This window comes from Lepisosteus oculatus, chromosome 29, assembly GCF_040954835.1.
Source record: "Lepisosteus oculatus isolate fLepOcu1 chromosome 29, fLepOcu1.hap2, whole genome shotgun sequence".
Lineage (NCBI taxonomy): Eukaryota > Metazoa > Chordata > Actinopteri > Semionotiformes > Lepisosteidae > Lepisosteus > Lepisosteus oculatus.
Genome location: NC_090724.1, coordinates 1,576,300 through 1,598,322, shown reverse-complemented (window position 1 = coordinate 1,598,322; position 22,023 = coordinate 1,576,300). Strand labels below are relative to the sequence as shown.

The following is a 22,023-nucleotide window of genomic DNA, read 5'->3' as shown; positions in this document are numbered from 1 at the left end:
GGGATTGTGCCTGTAGGCCTTGCAAAAACAAAGCCCAGACATTTCGGCAGGTCTTTTACAATGAACACTGACACCTTGTCGTCACTGCAGTGAACAGGGGTGTCACTGACTGCTGAACTTTAGTCGCTGTACATATGTACAACTCAAAACTGAAGCACTGTAATGAAGGACTGAATTAGTGCTCTTCTGGATCATTACTTCATACACATACAGCTCCAAACTGAACTCGAAAATGCTTAGTTGCACTTTGTGGAAAACTGGACTGGACAACAGTAAACAGGAAAAAACAAACCTGTTTCACAAAACAGCTTTTGAAATTTGGCTTAGAAAGATACATATTTAATCAAAACTGGGATCTGAAGATGAAGTACATTTTTATTCATCTTTGTTAATACAGTTTCTTTCTTCTCATCCTGAATCTCTAATCTCTAAACCTCGCCATTCAGATGCGCTGACCTCTCTTTACATATGTAACGCACACTTTCTGTAACTCCATCCCTGGGAGATTTTTACATGAAGTTGAATTTGTGTAGGCTGAGTCTTACATGAAGCAGGGAGAGGATGTACTGGCACCTGGACAGCCAGAACATCCCAAAACAAACTTCCTTACCCATACAGACAAAGTCTCAGTCTCGCTCCTGGCTGACTATGGAGGGCAATTCCTCCTGTGCCTCAGTTATATGGCGAAAGTGCAAGTACCAGATGCCAAGTCAGAAGTATATGATCACTTCTGATAAGTGATTTCAGACAGAAAGACTCACAGAAGGCTGTGAGTCAGGACTTTCACGAGCTTCTTAAAATCATCGGCCAGCCCTTGAACCTGCGTAAATCACGGAAATGTGCTTTTGAAGGACCTGGGGGGCTCTGATGAGCACTTGCTGGAATCGTAAATCTACTGTAGCCGAGTAACCTGTCTAGCGAACATCTGACTTCTCCTGTGAAGCTCGGGATGACTAAAGCAGTCAGTCTGAGCGACCCTGTGAGTTACCGTCTGTGACTTTGAGTCTGTGACTTTAAAGCAAAGCTGTGCTGCTTTCTGTGCCACTCTGTGAAGAGGACCTTGGGGTGGGGGCGTTTCAGACACGATATACAGCTGCCCTGCTGTCTAGCTGACATGCTCATGATGTCATGCCCGTAGTTGTTTATTGTGATCACTTGTAACAACTGGGCTGTGTGTGGCTGGGAAATGTTGTGAGCGTGAGTACTTTAGCTATACCCTGGGGACACTATTAAATAATGTTTCATTAGAGCAACACACACAGCCTATGGGTTTCTTCTTGCAAAAAAACATGATTTGTTTTCAAGGGCCCGTGCATGGTGCCTCAGTAACTGGAACAGGTGCACAGCAGTACAACTTGAAGGCCTGTTTCTAATCCTGCTTCTCCTACATGGTTCTTAATCAACACATGTAAGTTAAAAGATTAATAGTCAGAAAAAAAAAACTCCAGACCTTTCCAGAATTTCAGTTCTGTGGCTTTAAAGCACTTTTGTCATTAACAAAGTTTTCCTATAGGAACCGTGTAACACTAAGAATGCTAATTAAAACTGCTGTCCCACCCCCCACCCCCCAGAAAATAACTTCTAACATAATAAACATCACGCAGGCCAGGGTTTTTAGGACATGGAGGTGTCTCCATATCTGCTGTAGGAACTGAGAACAGGCAATATTCCCCAGGAATGTTAATGCCCCCAGAGTACCAGTCTCAATACAACCAGGATAGAAAGGAATTATTATCTGGAATGTGATCATTTATTACAGAGTAAACTCAATGGTTAAGCCCACAATTTAAATGGCACAGGGATCGGGCAAATACTAACTTCCAGGGCAAAGCACAAGAAAGTAACTGGGCCATTCTATGCCACAGGATGAGGCAGGACTGGCACTGGATTGCCTGAACGCTACCAGGGGAATCGCTACTGGGATTCACCTGGAAGGAGCTGGCTGACAGAGGAGATAGCCCTGTCTGTACTCCCACTGACACACAGCCAACACGTGCGTTGGGAAAGCCCAGGCATGCTCGGAAGCACGTGCACTTTTTACCTCTGCTTCCCGTCTGTGCAGAAGCATGAGGGGGAGTCGGGTTCGACAGCAGACTCAGGTTTTTACAGTGGTCCGTGATGCTGACCTCCCAGAGGCAGGCTGTCCTACAAGCTCCAGTGAAGCACCTGCAGATACCATCTCCATTCCTGGAGCTGGTGAACAGGACACGTGCCTCTGGAGAGCAAACAGGACGATGGGCTCCGAGAACCTTATCTTGGTGTTCGCTTTAGCTCTCCTAATGGAGTCTGAAGGCACTGATGGGGTACAAATCAGAAGAAAGGAAAGGACAATCCCTGCTCCAAAACGGCGGTACCTTTCAAGTGGTTATCTAGTCTAAAGCAGGCAAGGCAAGATGGTATGTTCCCAGGTGATTATCTGGGGTAGCGCTGCCTGAGCCATTAATAACCAGGAAAATATCCAGGGTGGCTCTGTACACAGACTTCAACTCCGTATAAGTAGGTACTCAGCTTCTAGGAAGCACAACAAAGCAGCAGTACAGTAAGACCAGACTCTGCAAACCTGGACTGTCTGGAATGTATAATCATTAGCGCCATTATCTCGGCACAAATTTCTAAATCACATGCAATTATGGACGACCACAAATTTATAACCTCATGTAATTTTCTGCACTTGTACCAGAGCCAGCTGAACATGCACAATTGCTGCATTGTTTTCTTTTTCAGATCCTGTGTAGGTTTTACACACCGACAGGGTTACCTGCCATCTCCACAGCAACAGACGCGCCTGAGACACGTCTGTCAGACACTGCAGCACAAGCATGCCACGTCTACTCTAAGTGGGACAGGGCAGACCTCTGGGACCCTCATTCAGGGAAAGCTGAAGCGAACACAAGCCCAGGACACTGCTTGCAGCTGCACTGCATTTCCCGTTGAGTGCGAAAAATGCACAGATGAAGCAGCACTTTGCTGACCTGGCATGTCATGTGTGAATGGATTAGTGAGAGGACATGGGTAGCAGCTTTTGCAAGCACTACATTGTGCAGGGGGATGTGAATAAAAACTGCACTGTCACTTAATCAGAGTGGCTCTCACGGTGCAAACTCTCTTTTCTCCTCTGTCAAACTGTCTGTTCTGCACATCATGGCTGCAGTTGAACTACAATTTAATCTGAGCACTTACTTTATGTTCAGATTCATAAAAAACGGCACTGTAGTGTTGACATTTTTGCAGGTACATTGCAAACACTCTAGGCGAGCAGAGAAGAAGTGAAAATATCAGACTGTACTCTGGTTTCTTGTGCCAAGTTGTATCCTGAGACTGTGAGAATTCTTTTCAATTTCATCTTCCACCTTAAAACACTCGAAGAAGCAGACTGTTTGTGCATTTATGGTAATGAAGTTGGAAACAGAGGAAACAGCAAGGGAAAAGGCTTATGAGGAAATATATCAGTGTCACACAATGCTCTGAAGCCTAGTGGAAATTGTTTACCACTGTAAAGCTCACACATGAGACAAGGCTGGTCAGCCCATGTGGCACAGCTGTTTGGTAGCATCATAATGATCTAAGAGTCTTGTCTTCTTGAAACCACCCCCAAGTGACTCAGCACCCACAACAGGGTGGCTGGGCTGTTTGTCCCTTGCACAGAAGCACACCGAGTTTGTCAATGATTACTCAAGGTTACAGAAAGTCTACTAACACACCTTCCCACCTCCCTTTGACCCCCACACACTGTGCCTTGTGGGAACCTGTTTCTCATGTTAGTGACCCTTTAAAGAAAATAAGCACTTGAACAGAAAACAGAAAAAAAAGAAAATATATGAAGATGTGTTACAGGGCAGGAACGAACTGACCCTTGAGGAGAGAGAAGATGGCAGGCAAAGTGCTTGAAAATCTTGAGGCTGAATTTTTTTCTAAGCAGTGACTAATGGCACTAAGCCTGGGCTGGCAATGTAGGTGAAACAATCTAAGATTAGTACTAATCCCAGCCTGTGAGAATACATGGCGGTTTGAATTGCACATTTATAAAAAATGAGCAATGGCAAGAATCCTCTGCTTTTGAAAGCAGGAGGAATAACTTTATGCCTATTTACCAACGGACAGATAATTTAGATCCAGACAAGCAAATATTGCATCAATCATAAAAAAGACTATACAAGTACAAGACAATGAATTGTAGCGAATGAAAAGAAAGCAGATGGCAGAATGTATTTACTTACTGTAAGTGAACAGTGCAATTAATAAAACTGCTTTTTAACACCTCTCGTCAGCCAGCGCTTTCTGACAGGCCGGTAAGCATCTCTTCAGCTCTGGATGCTTGTGTTGCCCATGAGCTGTTACTGTGCAGAAAAGCCACTGCGTGCGGACACCAGAGCCTCCGGACCGCATTCCCGAGGGTACTGGCGGATTTCGGAGGGGGACAGGTGCACAGTTCCAGGAGCCTGAGGAGGCGCCCGTGCGTGTCCCTGATGCACTTGCCCTCACGCTGGGCAGACCTAGGCAATCAAAGCCACCCTGGCCAAAGAAAGCCTGGGCACAGCAGGTGCCATGATTTGAGAGCCAGCGGGTCACACAGCGCCCGGCGCTGAATCCGCGCCAGGAGCTCTGATAAGCGCCTGAATGAGGCTAATACAGCACTGCAGGGGATTATCGGGTCTGTGGCCTGGATGTGTAAACTGCCCTACAAAACCTGCCAAAGTCACCTTGCTGGGCTTCCTGCTGCCCCGAGCCACAGTCTTCCCCACGGAGCTGCGCCAGACTGGCAGTTCTGTCTGTGTCTCAGCTCTCCTTGTGCACAGGAGGGGGGAAATTCCATTTGCTTTTCCCAGTCACCGGCATGGGGAATTCACATGAGCGGCGCTCCGAGGGAACTGATCGGTCAGGACAGATGGACGCCCAGTCTCCAGGGCCACCCTGAAGCTGGGAAGTTTCAGGAGCAGCCCCTACTTGCTGAATAAGTTTTCCCCTCCTCTGTAGCAGGCAGGAGCACCTATTTCTAGCTTGCTTTGTTATTTTGGTGAAGAAATGAACACAGTTGTGCTTTGCTGCATGTTTCCAAGCTCCCACTCAGTTATCTAAGGCTGGCACAAGTGAATAATGCAAACCTCCCCCATCTCCTGTATATTATTTTGCTTTAGTGAGCAGGGCAGGGCTTCCTATTTCTGGTCCTCCAAACTCGGGTATCTTCCAATTTCCCCAGCTTACCAGACAGAAACCTTTAACCAAACTCAAATGCAGGCATTTGGCCAATTACAGCTTTTGAAAAACACTTGCTCTTCAAGCATATTTCAAGGTACAAAGGAATGCTCACAGGTGATGCAATTTCTCACTGTTTTCAGAAGTGAAATCAATCTCCCTGATCTGCTCTTTCTTTATCTTCCAGCCTGGATGGCACCACAGGCACGCAGTCTGACTCATTAGACACTTTGGGCAACACTCGCACCCTCAGAGCTCAAGGGCATCACCAGCTTGTAATTCAAACTGCCCCTGCTAATAACTGGAATGACACCTGTGCACAACGCGTGTCCCAGGGGGAGGAGAAGATAAATATTTCAGGGGATTTACAGGGTAGATTGGTCCCTCCAAGCAGCACATGTCTCAGTAAAGTTTTCCAGCTGAAATCCCCTGATGCTAAAATGCCACGTGTGGGCTGAACCACCACCAGCACAGTCCAGATTCCTGAAGTAACAGGACAGCGATCCCCCAAGCCTTCACCATGTGGAGGGAAAACTAAAGATGCAAAACAGTTACCCAGAGCAGATACTGGTACAGCACGGAAACACGCACTTGTCTGACAGGCTCTGTATACTGTGCTCAGACAGAAGCAAGCCGTCCAGATTTCCTCGAAAAGAGGCGGGTTTCTATGAACCAATGTTACAACTTCACTCCCTACAAGGAACCTATCTTTAGAACCAAAGGAAAGCAATGGACTTTGCTTGGAAAAGGATCATTAAAACATACACGACAATTCTATCAATCAAAATAGTGTTAGAACAACAGGATTTTTATTTATTTGGGGATTTGCATGGATGGGTGGCTGATAGTTTACACCGCCATACCAGTGAAACTGTTTATGTACTGGTCTATTAATCAGTGCATGTGTCCATTAAGGCAGGTGGATCAGCTCTTGTAGATAAAGAAGCCAAGCATCTGGTCTGATCGATTAAAGATAACCAGGCTCTAAACAGACAGGTGCTGTGCACTGGTACTGTAAACAAAAGGAAAACCCAGCCCCAACATTAACACACAGCAAACTTTCAAAATGTATCACTAAGATCTCACCTTCTGCTGGGGAGATCCGACAGGGGAGTATACTTCCACCCATCCATTTTCTAACTGCTTCATCCAACACAGAGTTGCAGGGGAGCTGCAGTCTATCCCGGCAAACATTTTGCAAAAGGATACACCCTGGGCAGGATGCCAGGCAGACATGCACACGCCAGGGCCATTTTTTCCAGAAGCCAATTATCCCACTGGTAGGTCTCCGGACTGTGGGAGAAAATCCAGGAGAACGTGCAAACTCCACCCAAAGTCCAGAACCGAGCCCAGGGCCCCAGGGCCGCATTGCAGCAATCAGTCAATAACCACCATGCCACCTGGCTTTTCAAAACACATTAGCGCAATATTGACAGGCTCAGGAAGAACGAAAAACCACCAGACCCCCCAAAGTATCCTAATCAATACAATGTCATCGTGTCAGATAGAAGCCCTGTCTTTTTAAAATTAAACTCCTTGCCCCTCCCTAGGCCTAAAACAGAAGCATTTGACTTTGAATTTTGCACATCTGTGCCCACAGTATACAAACCATTCCTCCCTACCGCCTGCGTCAGGCCATGCTTGCAGAGAGTAGCTGTGCTACAGCCACATGTCCAGCTGCCTGGATCACTTCACTCCGCGAGAGGCGCAGGAGAGAGATGATTAGTTCCACAAATGAGGAGGAAATGCAGGGCCGACAGCACAAGACCTACATCTTGGGGGGCTAGTCCGTCTGGAAAAAATACAGCTAAAACTATGCTGAAGTCTCAGCACTCAAGTCGTGCCATGTTCCTGCAAACAGGGGGAAGGGCTTGTCAAGGACTGAGCTATTGCAACATTCTTCTGAGCACGGAGGGCTGCAGTCAAACCCCAGGACAGGTGACAACTGGTCCCAGCAACCCCCAGCCCCCCGAGAATAAGGTTTGCATGGACACAAGCACAAGTCAAGGGGTTGCCCATGTGAGAAAATGCAGACGGAGAGAACTGTCAGATTCTCCCCCTGAAAACAGACTCCAGCCCCTCCCACACTGCTCCCGACCTTTCACCTTCCAGGATTTCTAGGAAAACCTTGTTCCTCGAAAGGCACTCGCGATAGCTGTTCTTTGTTTCCAGCTGGAACTCTGGATAGGATTCCTGGTACTGAACCTTCCTTGTTTAAACACACAATAACTCTTGTCCGGGCTTGCAAACTCACACATTTGTATTTCTAGATTTGTCAGGATGTCCCTTTGAAACACCTTCTGCTTTTAATTAACCTTCCCAACTCCACATCCGGGTGAAAAACTCAAAACCAATACTGTTGCACTTGCAGGTGAAAAGAACACCTGAAAGTCATTACGATTAAGCATAATAGTAAGGGTGCTTAGCTCATGCTTTAACAATAATATGATCAAGGATACAGGGGTCCTTCAGCACAGAGCTGGAGCTGGGGGAACTGGCACAACATCACTGCTGTCCCCCTGGGACACCGCAGAGCCATGGAGAAAGGGACCATTTAGAGTAACCAATAAAAAAATCAATCAGCATGCCTTCGGGCAGCAGGAAGAAACCAGAGCACCCTGGTGAAAACACATGCAAACCTGGACAAACCTGCAAACTCCACACAGACAGTCCAGAACTCTGGAGTTGTGAGGCAGCAACACGGCCAGGCCTCTATGTCATCCCAAAATCAACACTAAAGGAAGACTGCATCAGATCTTTTTGTATATCTCTGGAGACAAAGAAAACATGAACTAATGTGTTTGTGTGGTCATGCAAAGGGACTATTGCATTTGTTTTGGTGTGAACCTCCATGGTCGAGGGGGTGGCCTGAGCTGCAGTGTGGAATGGGGGTGCTGCACTGACAGAGTTTGGGATGACAGGGGTAAACGTAGCAGATAGTGGGGAAAAGGGTGTTTGCAACTAAAGTTAAGGTTTAGTGAAGCTCCTAGGACATTCTGATCCTACATATTTTACAGGGAACACTCTGGTCTTTTAGGACACTTTCCCAGAAGGTCCTAAACGAATCCAGCTGAACTGGCTTGTCATTTCAGCAGCTCTGCTGCCCAGCCCGTCCACAGGCCATTCAAACTCCAGCCAAGGCTGCAGCCTCCTGCCTTCAGCCCTGCAGCTCTGGTGTTCCCAGGTGCAGCCCCGTCGCAGGAAAGGTGGTGTTTGCGACCCGCTGAACGAGCTCCAAGGCGGCGGCCCGCCGCTCAGAGGGGAGCGAAGGGCAGCGCAGAGCTGCTGCTGTGCCAGGGGCAGGCAGGAGGGGCACGCTGACCTGGGACAGCGCGCAGCTGTGCGGAAACACAGGAAAGCCAGACTGGAAAGGGCTGTGCTCTCGTTCCAGAGCCTGCTCCAGAAACGCCCTCCCGCCCACACCTCTTTCGTTTCCATCAGGCCTCGCTGGGACAAACGTGGATTTTCCAGGTGGGATTTGAGGGAGGAGGGAGAGGATGGGGAGAGCAGTGAACTGGTTTCTAGGAAATTGCCGGAGAGCCCTTCAGTGGAGCCACGACGCCTCTCCCTAACTGCCTTCTCTCCTTCTCTTGCCCAGACAGCTCTCGGGCTGCCAGCACCTCACCGGCTGTCCCCTGCGCTGCCAGTTTCTCCCTGAAAACATCTGCTGGGTCTTCTTCTTAAACAGAAAGAGATTCATCTCGCAAACACCCAGTGTTTTCTAGCAAAAATATTTTCATCTTCTAATTTGTCGTTCGTAAGGCATTTGGGTACTTCTTTGGTGTGCTTTTGGTATGAATCTGAAGCCTGGAGTGTTAAAAGAAGTCTTGTCCTAGAAACAGCTTTTGCAAAATCACCAAGCATGAAATGAAGCACAAAGACATCCATCTAGCAGTTTAGTCTTTTCAGGATATGATGTACAGAGCTGGTATTTATATCACAAGGCACAAATATTACTGGGCAGAAACTGATCAAGTCAATCTTTAGCATATGTGACTGTGTGCTGTGTTTTCCTTTGGTCTCTTGCATATGGTCTTGTGATTTCTATGCGCCAGCTTTTAAAAGGTCTGGGGGCGTTTGTCTTATAACCTTTCACATTAACAAAGCCCTTCTCTTTCCCCACTGCGCTCATTAACAAGGCTTTGTACTGTTGTTCAGGAGAACATATTCCTTAATGTTGTGCTCCTGCTAATGAAGTTATTTACGGCATCTGTGGTGAATATGGAGCTGAATGTATACTGAAATGTATGTTGTTTTTCCTAGCTGAACAATATCTTGAAACCCATTTTGAATGTGATTATTTGTTAGAAACTTTGTGGTACCTGTAATGAATGATTGTTAACGCATTCAAAACCTATCACATGTTGTCTTCTGTCAAATTCATATTCAATAAATATGCCCAGTCCATCATTGGAGTACAGCTCCCCTCTATATCAGACATTTTTACAACTCACTGTCTCAGGAAGTCTGGAAGTATCGCTAAGGATACCAGGCATCCTGGTTTCTCATTTGTCTCCCCCTTCCCTCTGGTAAGAGTTACAGGAGCATAAAGGCACAAACTTCCAGATTCAGAGACAGTTTCTTCCCACAATCTGTCAGATTATTGAACTCTACCCCTACCCCTGGCTCACACTGATGTGTTTTTTTTTTCTCTTAGATGTTATTATTTAACCTGTTGAAGTTGCTGCTGCTGTTCTGTGTTTGTTTTTGGTGTTTCCTTAATGTCTTTGTATTGGAGCATACGTGCAAATACGCATTTCATTGCACTTGTGCATATGACAAGAAACTGAACTGAATAAATACAGATTCTGCCTTTGCATAAAACGTCATTAACCCCCTGTATTTTACATCTTAATGACTGCTGCAGAAAGCCCCTCCCCCAGTCACGTTTTGAGGGCCACAGTAGCTGAAAGTGAAGTTCACTCGTTTTTGCACAAGGGCCTTTCAGATGCAGCATCAGTTATTGATCATTATGCTAGGTCGTTAAGGATAAATCAGCTAAATCATAATGATTACAGAGCCCAGGTCAAGACATAATAGTTAATTAGCACTGTGCAAGTATATTCTATCAAAAATGCTGAGATTTTGTTTTATACAAAGTAAAACTGCTTTTGCCCCTGTTTTGTCAAGAATATTGGCAGTGTTTGAGCACACACAACACCCTCCAAAAGCACACCTGTGTGGCAACTTCAGTTTTCCAAGGGAGGGCCTTTTCTGTTTGGAAATCAAGACGCTGAACCTTGGACTGTGGAAAACTTCCCCAAGGAACTGTCTGCAGAGGCATTTGGCTCCTGTGGGTTTTTTTTATGTTTGTCTGCAGGATTTACAGCTCAGAATAGGAGGCTTATCTTATCAGAGCAGTGCTGTGGAATGCACTTTTCCTGTAGCTCAGGTGACTGTTTTCAAACAAGTCTCTGCTGTCAAGGAAAGAAAAACAGGCACCAGTGGAAAATAGTTGTCAAACACAACTTGGCTCATGGCAACAGGTAACAGCCCGGGCAGTCCTCATGTTCTGCAGCTTGAGGTCTTTGTCACACGAGGCTGTAACTCAGCCTGATGCCTTTGTGCCACCTTTTGTGAAATTTGGGTGTTTTGCAGCTCAGGGCTTAAATGAAAGGCAGCAGAGAAATGTAATTAAAGAGGAAAAAAAGCTGAAGCTCATGTTTGCTTTTTAAAAGTGGGTGAAATGTGAACCCTTCCCAAGTGGCTCAAGAGCAATAAAGCTGCTCTTTCCGAGATCATAGGTTCGAGCTCTGGGCCCGTCACTGGCCGACTGTGACCAGGATTCCCCCAGGAAGTGGCTGAGCGGTGCAGAGGATTGGGCGGGATGAGTCCGCCAGGGCTCTGCCAGCGCTCAGTGGCAGTGATAGCGCCCCCTGCAGCCGCCTGTCGGTAAGGATCGCGCCTCTCCTCCAGTCAGCGCTGAAGCTGCAGCACGGCGCCGTGCTTCCTGGGGGCCGGCCTGCTGCTGCCCGTGTGTTTGTAGGTGTGGGTAGAGATGTGAAACGCACACATGCTTTTCCAAAACAGGTGGATATAACAAAATATAATAGGATCACAGATCGCAGAGCAATCTACCCAGCCATGTGATTGAAGCCGACACCTTCTCTTTCTTCAGGAAACACCTGGAGCAGAACTTCAGAGCTCTAACTACAAAACAGGCCAAATGGCTTCCTCCTGTTTAGAACTGTTCTTGAGTTTCAAAGTCCAAAATTATATTATAGTCTCCCCACAAGTTCTGAAGAACTCTAGATTTTCTGAACTGAATGGATCTGTACAATACGCAGTATTGTGTGAGACTCAACAGTTAGAAACTTATCACCATTCAGTTTCCAGTATGACCTGGCTATAGTCTGTAATTTCACAGATTGCCTCTATCTCTCCTCTGCAGTACTCTGAGAGTGTTGTAATCACAGGTCCTGGAAAGATGGAGAAGGCTTCTGTGTAAAATGCTGGGTAGTCCCTGTAGTTTCAGAAGATGTGGATTCAAATCTGAACTGGGTCATTGCCCATTTGCAAATCCATTAGAATTCCTCTAAGTGGTGGCCAGTAGCTGGCAAAGGGCACGCATTGCTGGGCCCAAGTGTGTGTTTTCCTTCGTCTGGCCTGCAGTAACAACTCAGAGGTTTACTGATCACCTCTGCACATTGTGTTGGATCAAACAAAGCTGCAACAGTTCTTGGACCCATGACCTTGCTAAACTATGTGTCCTTAGCATTTCAGAGGGCAAGCAAGTTGAGCTGAAAATCACACCTTAATATCTTTGGATAGGATGCAACCTGAGTTACAGAGATACCTCACATAGCTGAGCTGACCGAAGCAATCCTGGTGAAGTACCTTGCTCAGCGATGCCATGAACCCACATCCCTCCAGTTAGTCCAGAGATATCTCTGCCACTCTCCATTGTCTCCTGCTTTACGCCTACCTGTGCCTGTAATCTCATTTGACTCCAGCATTATCATGGCTATTCTGCGACAGTTCACCTTAAAGGGGACACATGTGGCCAACAGCTCAGAGCAGTCCAATGAATCCAAACTATGTGGGATGCAGTTTTCTCCACAAGCCAGCAATGAAACTGTTTTGTTTTAGTGCTAGCCCCACCTGCTGTATTTTGTCTGACAAAAGCACAAGCATTTGACTTCTTTTATGGCACCTGTTGTAAGACAGGAAGAGGTTTTATTAGCCTAGAGATATCTGAAACCACATAACTTGAAAAGGATCCACTAGGGCAGGTATGCCAGTAATTCTGTGCTTGGAAATAATTCTTGCCATATTTCTGATCTGATTTTCCAAGACTGTTCTTCAAAGCGCGGTGGGGGAATTATGCGGCGTTAATCAAAACCGTCGCTGTTCAGTCCTGGCGGCAGCTAGCCACAGTCAGGCATAACTTCACACTGCATTCTTCCTTTGGTGCAATTCCACAGGGATGCCACCTATGGACAAGGCCATACAATCCGGACATGATGTGAAACCCGGAGCACGCACGTCCTGCTGGCTGGCCATCAAGGTTTTGTATGGCCTCACGCTGATAAAGACAAGAGGAGAGGGAGGTGACCCAGGGTGGCTTGCTGGGTTGCTGCCTCCCTTCCTGAACATTATTTTGCAAGTATAATACAGAAACCTGTCACACTAACAGCACTTCATTCTGGGAGCCTGTAACGGGAAACATAGGGCAATGTTCAAAAGCTACAGCACACACACAGTCCCTGTGCCAAACGCTCACTATGCATGAATCCGGTCTTTCAGCACTCAGGAAGAGAACTGGACAGGCAAGGCTCTAAGCACCTGCAGGTTGTCTGCTGCTTTCCTTTAAAGGCATGCTCTCTCCATTTCCAAATTTCTCCCCTCACATGCCTGACAGGTATCTAAGAATGGGTTAATGAGTTACTGGATTGTATTAATTGCCAAGGTGTATCTGTCTCACCTTTAATGATAATGAGAGAAAGTCCAGGGCGATTGAATACAGATTTTCATCAAATGTGTCTGGTGTCTGGTGATGTTTCATGGGTGTTTTCTTCTCGTGTGTGTGTGGCAGGTGTCATTATGAATGCCCTATAAAGAAAATGTAAGTGTTCGCAAACAGTGCATCGGGGCCTTGTTTCTTTTTCAGACATCTTTTAAAGACTGAACTCGGATGGGCCCAAAATATCAGCAAGTTTAAACACAGTGCTTTCAGGAAGGCTCAGATCTCTTGATCCTCCTGTGCGTCGGTTTCTCCTGCTTCTCGTTTCCCCTTTCCTCCTGGAGTGTGGGCGACGGTCGATGCAGCCGGTCGCCCTGCAGATGCAGGAAACCAGGGGCCCGGGAAGCCCGAGGACAAGAGTGAGCTCTTCCTGCAGCCCTGAGCAGCACCAAGCAGCTTTCTGAGAATGGGTGGATGAAGTGGTCCCCTGCCACACTCAAATCAGAGCCCTTAAACATACTGAAGCCATTCGGCTCCCCCAGCTCTCTACACCCATGTGTAAACATCCGCCATATTGCAAGAGTGTCTGAGTCAGGCCCTGCAGAATGTGACAAGAGACATGAACTGCAGCACATAATGCAGTGATTAAACCAGCTCTCTTTTATGCTTAATTTGCTTTAATGTGGTAGAGCCTAAAATAGCCCTCCTGCACGCCAGCCGAAAAAGAGCCCTGTCACTCTGACAGCCCGGCCTCTCTTGTGATGTCCTCGTGCTTCCTGGGCCCCTGGTTTCCTGCGTCTGCAGGGCGACCGGCTGCGTCGACCGTCGCCCACACTCCAGGAGGAAAGGGGAAACGAGAAGCAGGAGAAACCGACGCACAGGAGGATCCGGAGACAGTCATTCCTGCAGCGCTTCTCGGCTTCCTGAAAACGCTGCCTATGTTTAGACTTTTTGATATTTTGGGCCCATACGAGTTCAGTCTTTAAAAGAAAATGTCTGAAAAAGAAATAAGATCACAGAGGCTACACTGCTGAACAACACTTGAGCCTCAATGAGCAGCCTGCTAGAAGTCAACGTCAGCAGTGCACAATCACAAAGTGCACAGCAGTGCAGATATGCAGCTGCATTGATTGCTTTCTCCTTTGGGTGTTTTATGTGAAAACAGCCCGAGCAAAAACGGAAAACATGATTCAGACCCTTGTGATGCCCACTTCGAGTCCAATGCTGACCTTTATACTTTGAACTTTGCCTCAATTTGGAATCCAGTCTTTTCCTATAACCTGTGAGCAAAATGAAATACTTCTGAGTCATCAAAAACAAAACCCTGACGTGCTATTTATAGATCTCCATGCTAAGGGGATTACTTGATGGGAAGTTCCTCCTGTTGTTCTGCACAAGTGACTTAAAAGGCTTTATTATTCCTCACCATAAAAGGCCAACAGCAGCCCAGGCCTCTGGTGAGGGAGAGATCTTGGGCCCGTTCAACAATGGGACCGTTAAAGCCATAAAATTGCACCCCCCCCCACACCACAGCCCCTCTAACCCTGACGTCAGTCCCAGAAACAAACAGACCCCTAATCTGGAGGGCAGGACAGCTGCCGCGTGCCAGCAGCTGAACTCAGCGCATGGAAATACAGGCTGACATCAGCGTGTCAGGGGTCTCCGCTTCACAAAGCCGGCCGCTGGCTCGGAGCTCGCCGAGCTTCCGTAGCCTTCCGGGAAGCTGCGAGCAGCTCGTGTTGGAAAAGGGTTGTTTTTCTCTGTTAGTCAGACAGCGTCATGTGAGCTCGGAGGCTGAGATCATCGGCTCAGAGCCGCTGCAGCGATCGGACAGCAATGACACACAGCGAGAGGAGAGAGGAGGGGGGGGGACTGGGGCAGGAGGCTAAGATCACTCTTTACAGGAACGATGCAGGTCCACGAGGCACCTCTCCTGCCACTTTCACTATTAACGCTGTGAGAGCGTCTCTTTCTTCCTCACTGAGATGGCAGCCAGTCAGACCGCCGAGATACTCAGACAAACCGGGCTCAGAACCAGCTGGTACCACCTGCATCTTCAAGGTTAGCCCTGAACCTCACTGGCAGAAGGAAATACAAAGGAGCATTGCTGCTGGACAGAAGTGTCACCCCTGTTCAGCACAGTATTTTGAACTGATCCATTCCTCCTTTCTGCAGCTAATTTTGCCATTTACTTGCTGAAAAAACAGCTCCCCTGTACTTTCATGATATGAGACACTGACACTTAATAACAAAAAACGCAAAGCTTTATTAATTGAGCAAGACCACTGTTAGATTACCTGAGTTCACAGTTCACAGGACAAGTTCTCGTTCTAATAATCTCTAGTCTACATCTAGTCTGCTACAGTTTCACTGTCCTTTTGAAGTACTACCCTCTTGATGTAAATATATAGCTAGGTTTGTCAGCCTACAGGGCTCCCAGCTGGAAAAAGTATAAATGTAAACACAAAGAACAGCTGTGGGAATATAGAGCAACAAACCCAACCATGTTGTTAAAGCTGATACCCAAGTTTGTTTTCCCCCCCATAAAACAGCTGGATGAAATACTTGGAAAAATTAACCACTAATTACCAAACAGGCAAGATGGCCTCCTCTTCTTTGTCACCTTTCTCATGTTCTTATCTGTAAGAATAACAGGGCTTGCTGTTGCCTGGTATCAGCAGCTTAGTCCTGATGTGCTTCTGACACCAGGTCTGCTGCAGCCAGGCTGAGCTCCGACTTGGCCGGACCTCAAGCTGCCTGGCAGGGAGGTCCCCTGGCTTCCCAGTGTGCACCTGGAGGGACTGCCCCTGCCACAGCTGCTCAAACACTCCCTCCCTTCTCCCCCCATGCCACACGATGCACGCACACACAGACACACACACAATGGCGCTTGGCTTTTGCTCCAGGCAGGTCTCCAGCTTCACCTGTTTGATCACTTCTTGCTGCAATCAAATTTGTCTGTGTGAAAACTCAAGACCTGTGCTGGATTCCAAGGGATGTTGTGTACTGCAGGTTTCATTAAAACCTCATTCAAATCTATGGTTACTCACACTCAGTATGCACATATGTATATTTATTTAAACTACACAGTTTGTATACTTTAACACACATATATAGTAATAAGTAGTATTTATTACACCGTTTACATTACTTATATATAAACAAAGCATCATTTATATATAAGAATCTATAATAAACAGAATTGACTGCAGTGGCAAACTGCAAATTTACCATACAGTGGTACCACAGCAAAGGATTGTGTGAACTGCATTGCATTACAAACATGCTGGCACCAACTAAGGGCTTTTAGATTCAGCTTCCAGAGCTGTAGACTGAAAAAGTATCTATTTATTTAAACTGAAAAGGTATTTATTTTATCTCAATCTGAAGGTGACTTCAGATCTTCAGGGGGAAAACATCACACCTGGCTCATGGCAACAGAGACCTGATTTCCTTGAGCTTTTTAGTAAGCCTGTCTCACAGCTTTCACGTGTCTTGTAGCACTGTTCAAATACAGATATGATCATATTCTAAGATGCACTTTCAAAAGTGTTTTCTTTTAATTTATTTTTTCAAGCACATGTTGTAAAAGTCATTTCTCACAGCAATGTTTCCTCTGGAATAGCCCAACTTATCCTTTCATCTTAAACTTCAGAAATTCCTTCAATATCAAGAGAGAAATGGAAATGGCAGGAATCCACTATGGACTTGAAGCCACCAGCACGCTGTAATAGTTCAGACCTTCACAACTGAGCCAAAAGCACTTGCAGAAAAAATCACTTTGAATCGCAGTACAATGAAACCTCTTCAGACACGAGATTTGGAAGACGCAACCATTGCGCAGGAATGGTGTGAAATGGCAAAGAACCTATTCACAGTCTGGAATAGGAGCTGGCCTGCGGCTTAATCTGAAATTTCTGTTCAGTTCCTAGCGAGTGCGCCAGGAATTCACACAAACGCAGCAGAAAAGGCCATGACTTCACAACATAAGCTTGCTGACAGTTTTCCACAGGCTTGCAAAATCCAGCTCCGGGTAGGCAGTTACAGGCTGCCACAGTCTAAGCAGACAAAAAGGCAAAGTGCCTGACATGGCTGTTGCAGGACTTATTTAGTAATCGGAGCAAAGGCAAATTGTCTGAGACCCCCCGATGGTACTGAAGGCAATGAGACTGGTCACTTTAGAAAGCAAAACTTCAATAAATGAATGAGGAGTTTCTAACTACAGATCTTGCTTTGCAGCACACTGATGTTTCACAAGAGAGTTCATATGTATATCCCACTGACAGGGAAAAAACATTACAATGGGCACAGACTCACAGATCCATTCAACAGGAGGCAGGAGAACAAGGACAAATTTGGCCACAAATCGAGGTCTGTGTGATCAGGAAGAGACAGTGGAGTCAGAATCGCTTCACTTATTAAAAGGTGGGAGAGGGACATTAATGTTTAATAGAACTGATCTTAGCTTAACATGCCTTTAACCTTAGCATACTATATGTTTTATGCTAACCATATGTTTTTATCACAAAATACTTTTCATTCTATTTCTTGTTTGAAGTTTTATTTAAACAAGCTTTAGTTACACTCATTTATTACAGCTGTACTGAAATCCTAACGGCACGATAACTGTACTTTGGTGGCCCACTGGCAATAAATGAATTTTTGGGATTTTAGTTTGCATCTCCAGGAGCCATAAACAACTTGCAGTCAAACAGCCATGTGTGAGCTGTACTGAAAACACAACTTTGAAAGAGCTGAGACATCCCACATGGATATAAGGATAATGGATCCACAGGATGTTTGGAAATCTCTTATCTACAGGGACAGATGAAATATCTTTAGAACTAATTCCAAGCAATACAAGATTACACAAGAAGGAAGGAGGCATCTATGGCATCATAAAGCACAATGAATGCACTCAATGGTGGGACCTACCAGCACTTGACTTCAGTGAAAGGTTTTTAAATTAAATCAGACATGAATCCATTCAGCTGCCCCTGGGATTTACTCAGAGCTCTTGACTACCCAACTAACCAATCAAGTCAAGATCAACGTGAAACGTGTTTAGCCACTGACACTGGAAAGTCCCCATTAAAACCAGCAGGACAGGAGATCTCTGGGGTCAAAGGTAAAGACCCAAGCCTGTGTAAAATGAGAAACCCAGAAGGTGACTGGGCCCTTCGGCTCACAGACATCACTAGCGCGTGGTAAAGCAGATTCAGATATGACCAAACAGACTGTGGAAAGATCCCTATGCACCTGCTTACAAATGGAAGGAAAATTCTTTGTATCTCTTCCAAATCCAGCTTTTAGGGAGTTTTCACATACTGTGCACATCTACTAGTGTTTTCTAGATGATCAAGGCTTCAAATACCTGTTGTAATCAGTCCATTTCCCAGATCGGAATCAAATCCTCCCACAGCTGTGTCTCACTGAGGCTCAGAGAAGAGCACAAGGAGCTGCACAAGCTGGGAGGAAAGGTTCACACAGCTCAAGAAGCAGAGGGAAGAACTCCAGGGTTCCTTCAGTGCAAACAGATCGCAGCTCTTTGCCTACTAAACGTCTAAGAGGTACAGCACACAGGATTCCCTTCAACTTCGGTGTTCAGAGCCTGCCAGATGGAACACTAAAATTCCAATAAAATATTAAGGCCTCTGCTAAAACTTAAATGTGGGTCGTAGGGGCTAAACAAGGTCACAATAAGAGTGAAATGCTACAAATTCTAAATTAAGAAACAAAAAATGCACACATAGCCTTTTGAAAGTCTTTTCTGGAGACAATGTCCTGTTGTGTCTACCCTGTGACGAAGTCTCCTCTCCGTCATGTGAAACTGGGCATAGCGCCCACTCCCACACACTTCACGTGGAAAATGAAATAGGCTAAACCACATGTTGTTTGGGGAGCCATGTGAGCGAGGCTGCCTCGGCCACTGAGATATTCTCACATCACTAACACACACAATCAACTGCCCGTGCCCAGTCAGGCCTGACCTCACTGAGACGCTCTCTCTGAGCTGACCTCCTGGGAACAGCAGTGCCCAGCGTTACTGTGGTCTCCTAGCCCTGCAACAGAAAACAAGTACCACCCCTGCTCAGATTGCTGGTGCCAATGGTCTTTTTCAGCCCTTTCACACAGGAATTACTGATAACTTTGAACATATCTAAATACTCGTCATTCCCTTTAAATGTTTATTTACGAGATCTTTATGTCGAAAAGGTAACATGCAGACCACAAGATTTTAGTAACAATTATTCCAAATTCAGGCTATATTACTACTGATTAAGATCATTGCCAGCACACTGCAGACAGGATATAAGACTAGATAAAGCCTTGATTAGCAAAGTCAACACAAGTTTTTAGACGGGGCTGTTTTGGTAGTTTAAGTGTTCCTGTTTGCAGATGTGAAGCATGAAAGCACATTTTCTGTTCTCTGTATGACTTATTTTTCTTTTTTTACCAAAATTGCTAGTATTTGATGTCAGTGATTTATAAGAAAAGTTACAGAAAAGGTTAAAACAAAAGTTAAATGACTCACACCATGCCATTCAGCAGCACAGTGATTAGTGCATTGGCTTGACTGCATACAGAAAAAGAGTCTTAAACAAGTTAGCAGGTCCATGACTGGTGGCAGCTGGGACTGGTGATCACACAGCCTGAAGTGGCACAGTGGTCAGCATTGCTGTCTCACAGCACCAGAGCCCCGGGTTCAATTCCAGACCTGGGGTGCTGTCTGCGTGGAGTGTGTATGTTCTCACTGTGTTCAAGGTGGTTTCCTCCAGGTGCTCCAGCTACCTCCGACAGTCCAAAGACATGCTGATGGGTTAATTGGCTACTGGGAAAACTGGTCCTGGAGTGAGCGCGTCTGTGTCTGCCTTGTGCTGGACTGGTGTCCTGTCCAGGGTGTACCCTGCCTTGCACCCGTTGCTGGTCGGGATGGGCTCAGGCTTGCCCTTTATTGGACATTTCCTATTGGATATTGTTTCGGATAATGGATTACAGAAACCAGCAAACACAAGGGTGCCCCTGGACCAGCACTAGACTTTCCCTGGTGCTGCTGCAGGTCTGCAGAACAAAACCAACTGAGTGCTAATTATGTCTTAATTGCAATAGATTTCCAAAAGCAGTGAAGTGCAAAAAAACACTAGCACTGTGTGGGGGACCCAACACTTGTGAAGAACTCAATCCTATTGCAAACAATACTCCCATCACAACCATAACTGTCGGATGCCCGGCTGTACCAAGGGCTGCAAATATGGTAACTCTGCAATTCATTACACCTCTCATTCCAGCTGTCCTCACTGCCTGCAGAAACCCGACACATAATTAAGGAAGGGATTCCAATATTTTGGCCAATTAGTGTCAGTACTGCACCCACTGGTTTTAAGGACCAAAAACACAAGTTCTCAAAACTAAACTTTAACACGTCCAACGCAGTACGTATTCCTGCAGCATTAAATAGTTAAGACCTTGTGCAAAATATTAAAAATGTAAGAGAAAAACCCTGTGAATAAAACAATGTGGAAGAACATGTGAAAACAAAGCCATGTGTCCAGTTCTTGCTGCAAATAACTGATTGCATGCCTGTTTCATTTCTGTGCAGCAAAAACCCACTGGATTTATGACACGAGGCTGGATAATCAGAGAGCAACTAATGAACAGAAACACTAAGAAAGATACAGCAGGACTGGCGTTAGTTAGCAGTTCAATTTCGCACATTAGGAATGACAACATCACATGCTGAACTGCCTGCTACATATTTTACATTCAATTCACAAAGAAGAGACATGTTGTAAAAAGACAGTATGCAACTGTATTAAAATATGAGACACAGTAGTCCAGTTCTTCTCCAAACACAACATGCAAAGATGACAAAAGTGAGTGTAGGTTTTCCAGGTCCTGATGCGGATGGCGGTATAAAGAGCCAAGCCAAGTGTTTCTGCCTGCTCCGTTTTGTGCTTGGAGTTTTGCAGCTGTACTGGCCGCATGTTAAAGCTCAGTGCGGGAGACTGATGCCCAGGCCCTCCCCTTTCCCCGGGACACCCCCCCATGGGGCTCTCTTCCTGCCCACCCCAGCTCCAGCTGGGAGCTCCACTGTGGCTTTCGGAAAGCCTTGACAGGAGAGTCACGCTGTCTCGGCGGCCGGCAGGAAGCTGGGAGCATGCATGGGCTGGGAGACAGCCTGCCTCCCCCCGGAGACCGCGGAGAGGCTGGGAAAGTGGGATGAAATTGACACTGGGCAGGAGACGGCCATTGTTCTGTCAGGGCCCAGACTTGGGTGGATTGGACAGATCAGCAGGGATGCAGTTAGTAATTTCACAGAACACTGTACTGTCCTTTACCAACCCACCACTTACTCCAGAGAGCAGACTCTTGGGATGTACTTATCTCTCCAGCATTTTACAAACCACATCCTTACTGCTGGACTTTTTTCTCCCCTTGTCTCCTGAATCAAGACACGCTTGTCTGATGTCCAAGAGCCCTGATAACCACACAATGGTCTCTTCCACCCGAGTGTCTAGCTAACAGACATAGTTTAAGACATAGTATATACATGAAAAAACCTTCCAGGAAACCAGACCTGCAAGTCAAACAAATTAACTCCCTCCAACTTTTCTGCACAGCAGCCTACAAAATCTGAACCAAAAAAGATTTTTCTCCCTCTCCCATCAGTAGCTTCACAGCTGCTTTACGTACTAATATTTCTGCAACAGGCACTTAAAATTGGAATGCCGCCAAACTAGAAGCCTGATATTTGGAGCCGACCGCATTAAACCAAAGATATGAAATTAAAAAAAAACCACCTTCTTAAAGAAGTTAACCAGCAATCGGAAAGTGCAGAGCTAGTGTGTAAAATTACCTTAAATAACAATGCCCTGAAAACTTGATGGTAGACCTCAGATGGGAAACTGTAAGACACTGGTAAAATC

General features: G+C 46.1%; 1 protein-coding gene across 5 annotated transcripts in view; it reads right to left on the bottom strand.

Moving 5' to 3' along the window:
* Positions 1–22,023, bottom strand: part of gng7 (guanine nucleotide binding protein (G protein), gamma 7) — a 99,731-nt gene that overhangs the window by 10,272 nt on the left and 67,436 nt on the right. The gene's annotated exons all lie outside the window — the stretch shown is intronic.